This window comes from Argiope bruennichi, chromosome 7 (assembly GCF_947563725.1).
Source record: "Argiope bruennichi chromosome 7, qqArgBrue1.1, whole genome shotgun sequence".
NCBI lineage: Eukaryota > Metazoa > Arthropoda > Arachnida > Araneae > Araneidae > Argiope > Argiope bruennichi.
The window spans coordinates 73706124-73715966 of record NC_079157.1 but is presented as its reverse complement, the minus strand read 5'-3'; positions in this window follow the sequence as shown (position 1 = coordinate 73715966).

Sequence of the window (9843 nt, the reverse complement as noted above, 5' to 3'; positions counted from 1 at the left end):
ATTGCAGTTGCAGCTGTACACAGGTGATAGGCAAAGCACGTTTTGCTATAGTTTAGGTATTATTCAAAAAAAAAAACTGAAAGAAAGGTCAGGCTGTCCTGATAAAAATAAGCCCAGTCAGACTTGCTTCCCTTGAGAAATTGGATGCATTAACACCATGAAATTGAGTGTCCTCATCGTCAGAAGGGGTCAGCCTGATAAGGTTCTAGCCAATCATACCTGATTCTCCTAAAAGGACTTATGCATTAACACCTTAAAAGAGTGAATGACCTCACAATCGCAGATAGGAGCTTATAATTTCTTAGTTTTATTTTGTTTTAATAAATCCGAGTTGTTTCAACTTTGTACGCATTTTCCTTCAATCTCTGATGTACTAGAGTTTAATGCCTTTGTGGTTATTTTATGATTATGTCATATTATGATATTTTCTTCCTTCCTATTTATCAGTTAAATTATTAATTTTAATCAAATTTTGATTTCACATGAGAGGCGCCCTCCAGTGATATAAATGAGAAATGAATAAACATAAAATTCTGAAATATTTGTAATTATAAATAACTAGCAGTACCTGCACAGCGTTGCCCATGGCAAAACATCCAAGAGCAAAAATTAGTTTAAACTTAAGTTTAGGCTCCACGCGATGACATGGTCATGTCGCACAGCATTAAACTAACATAAAAATATATTTAAAAATTATCGAAAATAACTACAAAACAGTTTTTTGTAGCACACATTCTGAAATATTTAGACTATTAAAAAGGTAAAAAATGATATGTCCATAGACAAAACAATTCACTAAAAATTTGCAATAGAAAAGCTGTTTTAAAATTTAAAAATATTCAAATAAGATATTGTACCACACTTGTTTATCAACTCAGCATAATCTGATATGAAAATAAAATTCAGCTTGCTTCATAATATTTCTTTGTAAACTATAATGGTTCGGCGATCACTTCGCTCCTTATGAATTCTCCTGTAATTCAATTGCAGTTCAATTTAAAGAGAGATTATTACTTCGCTCAACAGAAGACACTCTTTCCCTAAGTTTGGACTTTCTTTCTCTGATATCCGCTAACCGAACGCTTCTTTCCTCTTCATTATCGCGCAGCAAACGAGCGTTTTTGGCATTTAATGTGCACCAACCAGGTTGTATTGTCTTTTTTTGGTTACAATGAGTTTTAAATCGCTGTTTAAAAATGCGAGTTCGCAAATTGTACAGACTAAGTCTATGGCAAAGGATACCGACGTGCTCTGATTGGTTTAAGCCTTGGCAGCTTTTTGGCAATGTTTTGCCAAAAAGATGCCATACCGAAATCTATTTTTATAAAAATAAAAATGTGTATATTTATCCCTCCCCCCCCCCTATTTTTTAAGGTTTACATGTAATATTAATCTGGAACACATATACAGCAGAAAGGATCAAATCCTGAAACCTAAATTCAGGAAATATAAAAATTACAATTTATTAAAAATATTTTTGTGTATGTTTCTTCTTAATATTATTTTGAGATAACTAAAAAAATTGGCTACTAAATAACATATTCCATTAAATCTTACATATTTATACGTTTTGGGCATTAAGTAATCATCTCCCCATATGAAGTTGATGGGAAAGTAACAAACGTTCAGCAACAACTTTCAATGACTGCATGAATTATATAATAAAGGCACGAAAATCATCGAAAAATAAGAATTATTTCATTGTTGCATCATATGTTGAGTAATTACTTTCATTCAATTTTTATAGTTATGTGCATAAACAACATTAGTTACTTGCACTACTAGTATTATTAGTAATATTTAAAGAAAACTATTATATTAATAAAAATTAGATCGTGTTGATATTCACTCGTATCTTCCATAAAACTAATGAAAGGTACAAGGTTTAAGCCAAATAAGCTAAAACTACACTATTATGAGTGAAAAACATTGCCAAAAAAGATGCCAAGGCTTAAACCAATCAGAGCACGTCGGTATCCTTTGCCATAGACTTAGTCTGTACAATTTGCGAACTCGCTTTAAAAATCAGATGTAAACAAAGAAATGTATCGCATATGCATACCACAGCTCTTGCTATTTGCGCATGTGCAGTTTGATGTTTTTGCACATGTGCAGATAAGTGCAAAACACAGATACTGCTGTTTTACGTATGCGCGAATCGTAGTAAGAAAATAATTAAGATCGCAATGATAAAATTCCTTTTTTTTTTTTTTTTTTTGATATGACTTCAATATACTAAAATTTTCCCTAATAAATACCCTACAAAATGGTACAAATATCTCCAATTTTAAGTAATTCTCGAGTTTTTTTCTTTCAAACATACAGACGCTTGCAGGAGACTTCATTTTATACTATGTATAGATAAAATAAAAAATAAAAAAATATTTAAAAACACGAATTCTAAAAATACTATTCGAATACTAAAAAGTGCGAACTTTTTTATCAACAATTTTAAAAACGAAAGAAGAAACGTAGAGATATAATGCGCTGAAATAGTACTATATGGAGACCAATATAATAAGGAATAATATAATAAGCAATAAGGAATATCATTATGAAAAACCATTATAAATTTTTTGTTAAACTTTAAAAATATGATTAAAATTCTTATTTAAGTTATTTTTATTAATGCCTTATTTTTCTTTCCACAGACTTTATTTTGGCAATAAAATTGCCTTTTCTGCCTTAGTACATTAATAAATGCCTATTTTTAAAACTTTGCATTTATTATTTTTCTGAAGAGATGCCACAACTATAAGATATTTTACTATCTTTTTAATGCAGAACTGCTGTCACTTCACAGACAGTACTTCCTGACTGTCTCACAATATGTCACAGTTCATTATTATCTCACCGTGCTTTATAGCAATATTTGTTTTACAGTACTCCACGATTGTCTGATAGTATCTTTTTATTGTTTCACAATACTTCATCATAATCCGACGACTTTTAATATCTCTCTCACCGCACTTTATTGTTATCTATAAAAATGTCAAAATATTTCAGGGTACTTTCTATATGTACTCATCATAGTGACTTTGGTTATTATCATTACACATGATTCTTCTATATGATTATTATTTTCTCGTATTCGAAATATACAAAGAAAAAGTATGGTGATCGCCCCCCCCCCAAAAAAAATGAAAACGAGATTTTGACGAATCTCTATTTTCAGCCTTTTTAGAGTTCTAAAACCACATTTTTGAATTATGTTTGTCTGTCTGTCTGGACGATAACTCAAAAGAGGTTTGAGCTAGACGGTGAAATTTGGTACCTGACCTTTACACCAAATTTGTTAATTGGCATAAAATTTTGGACAAATTCCATCCTTGAAACGTCTCTCCGGTATATAAGTTATCCATAAAATGAAGAGAAATGAGTAAATTCTGGTACACAGATTTAACATCAAAAATATAGATACATCAAATCTGAAACAAAATTGATTAAAGAGTTGGCCATCCGACTGACTATATAATAAGCGATTTTGTGACTACAATTGTGGTTCTGTGACAAATTGATTTAAATAAGTCTAAAAAAAGGGGCGTGCCAAACGCTCATTAAGTTTTCAGATATTTATCAATTGCATACTAGAAATTAATCACCAAGAATTACATGCTGATAGGCTCTTTCAAAATTATTGTTCTCTAATGACATGCAATTAATAATAGACAAGTACATTTATTAAAGAATATGCGAGATTGTTTCAGAGAGACTACTCCAGCTAGTTTAGTGAGATATCTGGCACGAGACACAAAGCAAAAACAAAGTTTTCTCCTGATTTTTTTTTTTTTTTTTTTCTTTTACAATAAATCTTTGCTTAATGCAGGTTTCCAGAATCGGATCGTACGCATAAACATTATCTTTATTGTTTCTATTTAATTTGTAGAAGTAGAATTTTATTCCCTACTCTGCCGAAGTTGTAGATTTTCGGCTTAAGTCAAGAATTTTTCCAAAGCGCTGTAATCGATTAATCGAAATGAAGCCAAAAAAATCGTACAAATTATAAAAACAATCGTTTTACACACGGAAAAAAAATAAAGCCAAGAATTCATCGAAGGAAGACAAAGGATAAATTGGAAGATTTTGTAACTTCAGTCGTAAACAGAGGCATATTTAGATATTTTGTGGCCCTGGGCTGTATAAGAAGTCCCTTTTTAAATAAACTGATCAATTTAGTTTCAGATTTCATAACATTTTTAATGTGTTAATATTTATTTTAGGTTGATATTTTTTTTTATTTCATTGAATTTGTGAAAATGAGTTGTATTTTTATTTATATATTATCACCCCAGATGATTCATCTATGTATTCTACACAAAATTATTGAAACAGACGTTTGATATTTAGAAAAATTCTAATGACTATGTGAACATAATAAAACATATAAGAACACTGGCCAATTGTACTTCAAAAAAAGTTAATATTATCCAACTATTTTGTAATTCATTTGTATTTTCATTCATAATTCATTTGTATTTTCATTCATAATTCATTTGTATTTCGTTTCAAAAAATTATATTTTGCCTATAAACAATATTAATTTCTTCCATTGATCCACTTATGTCCCTCCCCCTCTCAATCTAATGGCAGTTTCCAAGTCTATCTAGTCGAAAATCCACCCCTGATCGACAGTGAAGAAGAAAAAGCGTTTATATCTTACAAGAAAATAAACGAATTCTTTATTAAGACATAGGTACGGTTCGGGTTCGTAATAGAGATTCGCCCAACTGAGAAAAACAGAGAATATTTCATCATTATTATACAATTCTGCACTACTTACAACAAAACCTTTAAAAATTACTACCGTCATTATCTAGAACAACAATGTTAGTTTTTGAAAGATAGATAGATAGAAAGGTAGATTGGATTTGAATGGAAAGTAGGTTGGACGTTTTCTGGCGCAAGAGCCAGTGTTGACTATGCAGCGTCAAACCAGAAATAAAATCATTTCAGTATAAAACGATCAAAAACGGGCAATGTAGAAGGGTACATAAAAACACCAAAACTTTGGAATTTCTTTTTTGCTTTCCATTAACCCTACAAAAATTATCCGTGAATATCTGATTGATAATAGTGCTTAATAGTTATTTCCTACCTTTTAGAGAAGATAACACACACATCTGACATCTTGCTGGGCGACGCCAAGCTTCACATAAAGAGCAGACGCTGTTTCCAGTTTCTTCCAACAGCACAAACTTGGACACCTTTCTAACTCCCCACACATCCGGCGTCTGGACACTACCCCTCGAAACGAAGTAAACCAAGTCCGTGACCTTTGATCTCACTTTCTCCCCACCGCAGTTATCCGGCCATGGCATAAGCACCCCGAGTGGACGATTGTTTACAAATGCTGGTTTAGCTGCTATCGAAAAACCAAGCAAAATAAAACACTGAATTTCCATAGGACCTCGCGTTTGATTGCGATTTCAGATGCACTTCAGTCTGCCCATAGTAGGATCAATTTTGATTTTGTTTCCCCTTGCTTTCAGCACATTATTGTCAGGAGCATTACTGTTGGGATTTTTTATTATTTGGAACTCCTGTTTAACTTCCATATCATTTCTGCTTCTTCTATTAGAAAATAATCTTTGCAAAACAAGTGGACATTTATATTCTTTACGAGGTGAACAACATGACATTGTTTATGCCAAATGTTTTCTTTCATATTTAAGTTCAAGAGCGAAAAATTATTAAATTTATTACTTGTATACACAACCCTTTTATTAATACTCAATTTTACATTTATATTCTTTACGAGGTGAACAACATGACATTGTTTATGCCAAATGTTTTCTTTCATATTTAAGTTCAAGAGCGAAAAATTATTAAATTTATTACTTGTATACACAACCCTTTTATTAATACTCAATTTTAGTGATTAACATTATAAATAAAATTTTATTAATACTCTAATGCATAACATTATAAATAAAATTTTATTATTACTCTACTGTATAACATTATAAATAAAATTTTATTAATACTCTAGTGTATAACATTATAAATAAAATTTTATTATTACTCTAGTGTATAACATTAAAAATAAAATTTTATTATTACTCTAGTGTATAACATTATAAATAAAATTTTATTAATACTCTAGTGTATAACATTATAAATAAAATTTTATTATTACTCTACTGTATAACATTATAAATAAAATTGTACTTAAAGATTTCATCTCTTTTCTGTATCTCTCTAATGATGCGCCAGGCTGTTGATATTCTCATAGGAACTGTTTCTGATCAATACATTTTGATTAGGCAATCTTTATATCTTAATCGTTTTGTTAGGAGGCAGTTTATTGTACGCCGCTTGACCAAAGAAAACCAGTAACTGTTATCAGTTTTAGTCGAAAATTATACAGTTGCAATCAAATTTCAGTTACTTTCTAGTAGTATTTTTTCCATCTATCTATTTAATTTTTAGCACCGTTTTTAGTTTATTTTAACTCAGCACTTTCGTACTATAAAAGTTTCATCTGCTTTAACCTGACGAACTAAATTTCGATTGCTTTGCTCATATTTCTGGATTTAACCCTGCATATTTTTCCCATTGAATAATTTCAAACTGTCTCAAATATTTAATTCTTTGTCAATGAGTCAGAAGGATTTTCTATGTATGATGTCAAATGCTCATTCAGAAGTAAAATTTTATATTTTATCTGAATTGCACAAAATTATAGACACCAAGTTTAAGTTCAAACAGCGACTTGTCAATGACCAAAGTATGATCGCCAAAAAGCTACTTCAATTCTCTTTTGCAATTTCATTGAAACTACCCAAGTTCTCACAACACAAAGCATCTGTCAACATCAACAAGATAATACAATCCTAGGACATACGGAAAAGCTCTCAAAAGGGGGAAATAAGATTTCACACACTATTTTGTATTTACTCGGATATAGTGATACATAAACAGGAAGAAAAAAAAATCTTAGTGCTGATTCATTGGAAAAGCTTTTAAACACCAAACTTAAGCCTAGAAATGAAAAATCAAAATAAAGTTTTGTCTGAAAATTATAAAGGAAGGATAGCAATAGCTGTTAGAAGGAAGACGACACTGAAAAACTCATTAACAAAATTCAGAATACCGACAAGCTAAAGGCAAAAATCGTTCGTAAAGCACCAAATTAGAAAAACTTTACTTTTAACATTTCAGAGAATACAACAAAGCAAAAAGTATCAAATGCAATTGAGTTAGCCACTGGATGCGAAAAAATTTAATAGAATTCCCAGATAAAATGCGCAACGAAGGACATTAACATTGGATTGTACAATTTCCAACTACTGAATTTCTTGCTCTTGAAGCAACTGAAAAGTTCATAATGAATTGAAGTTTTTATAAAATTAAAGGATTTCTAAATATCGATCGATGTTTTTCCTGCCAAAATTTCAGGTATATCCAACAGAAGTGTGGTGCTGAAAAGAAATACTGCGGAATTGTTCAGAAAACTAGGGCACTCAAACTTGTAAGGCAAAACAGCCAGTTAGCATAAATTGATAATTACACAAATGAGATTTTAAAAAGGTTTCATTTACAGAATTGATTTTTTTTTTTTTTTTTTTTTTTTTTTTCAAATTTCTCCATGGGAAGTCTGATTGTATATCCATATGTGCACGTATAAATACAATAACTCAAAAACACACTTGTATTTTAAGCGGATTTTGGTACATATCGCAGGAACCAAGCATCTTCAGCAAATTTTGTATTATATCACATGACTAGTCTGCCTGCTTGTCCGTCCATTTAGGTCCTTGATCATAGGAACTCAGAAACATAGCAAGCTAGATGAATGAAATTTTTATGTGTTATCTTAATACTAAAATATCAATTTAATATCAAATTTTGAATTTAAATGATGGGTAACAAGTCAATTACTCCCTATCCTCTCATATAAAAGTCAGATTTGATTCTTTCCATCTTACTAAAATACTAAAAATAAAAAAGCGATCTATTATACAAGAAAGCTATGAAGAGATCACGGCCGCCAATCATATTAATTATTTCCAAGTCAGTGATTTGCCTCAATTTCTTTCAATTTTCCAATCTAAGTTCTTTAGTGATCGAAGTCTAGGAATACCAGGGGGGGGGGGGAATTGTCTCTCCGAAACTTTCTCGAATACTCTCTGATAGGTCTATTATCTCCTTTCATCTCTATAAAATTGTGGATCTTCGACAAGACCGTGAACTCCACGAGTGCTCAGATTTTTATTTTCACACATAAGAGTTATGCGTTTTGTAATATAGAAAAGAAAATCGATACTTGATTATGAACTACACATCATTGGAAAATGACGGTTACGAAAGATTAATATTTGGCATAAGTGTAAGTTTTTTTACTGAATCTCTTTTGCGATCTTTGGCTATAAATTGGATTGTGATTAATAGGCAAGTGCCAGAAAACTTTACATGTATTTTTGGCGTTTCCACCGTACAAATAGAATCAAAATTTGACAGCAAAAAAATTATAATTTTAGTCACAATTAATATTTATTTAAACGATATTTCATTTATTTAAATCATTGTTTTTTTTTAGTTACTGCATGGAAAAGTATAGACTGACACACATCCGTCGCGTTTTTTACCGATTTGGCTCTAAATATGATACGAATCGACATTTTAGATGCAAAAATTTTGAACCAAAACTAAAAGAAATCTCTCTCTTTCTCTCTCTTTTTTTGAATTATTGTGTTCACAAAGACATATATAAAGAGGCATTTTTTTAAATGAATTTTTCAGAGTCAGGGAGACCTGAAATGTGAATATTCATAAAATCTCGAGCTTGAAATCTTTTTATTAATGCAATATTTTCTCTTTAATAAATAAATTATTTTCTCTTGAATTTTGATAAAAAATGAATTATCGTAAATGGAAAATGGAAGAAAAAAAATCAGACAGAGTAAAAGATATAATTTTATTAAAACAAAATTGACAAATATTAAATGTAAAATATAAAAAAAAATCCTAATTTTTCATATTTTATTTTCTATTCTGCATTTGAACTTTCATCGAAAAGAACGTCTACATAAAAACTTTATATTTTGAGACTGTACAAAACAAGGTGAAAGAAAAGATGGTCATTAAAGCATGTAAAAGTATGAAAAAGTGACACTTTTAGGTGAATTAATCATGATATAATGAAAAACATAAAATTAAAAAAACAAATATGAAGAGCATTGAAAACTTAACCATAATAAATAAATTATTAATTTATCGTCAAAATAAATTATAATGATCATAAATAATTATTAATAAATTCAATCTAATAAATTTTAATCATAATAACCCATTACATCACTTAATCTTCAGTAATTTTAAGAGCTTAAATAAAATTTCTACAAATACAGGCATTACGACAACGAGAGAGATATAAATATTTAACTAATGTAAAACAGAAATATGTGACATCACTTAATCTTCAGTAATTTTAAGAGCTTAAATAAAATTTATATAAATACAGGCATTACGACAACGAGAGGGATATAAATATTGGGTTGGCAACTATGTAATTGCGGATTTCACTCATAGATGGCTTCAGTTGAATTTTTAGGTTTGCAGACGTAGTACAAATGTAAAACACATTTTGTTATTTGATAGTTGGCAATTCAGCTGTCAATCAGTAAAAAAAGTTTTTTGATCGGTCGCGTAGTTTTCGTTTGGCGTTCGTTGAAAAATGGAAATTCAAAAGGAACATTTTCGTCATATTTTGCTTTTTTATTTCCACAAAGGAAAAAACGCATTGCAAGCTCATAAAACGTTATGTGCTGCTTATGGTGACGAAGCCCTAAAAGAACGGCAGTGTCAAAATTGGTTTACCAAATTTCGTTCTGGTGATTTTTC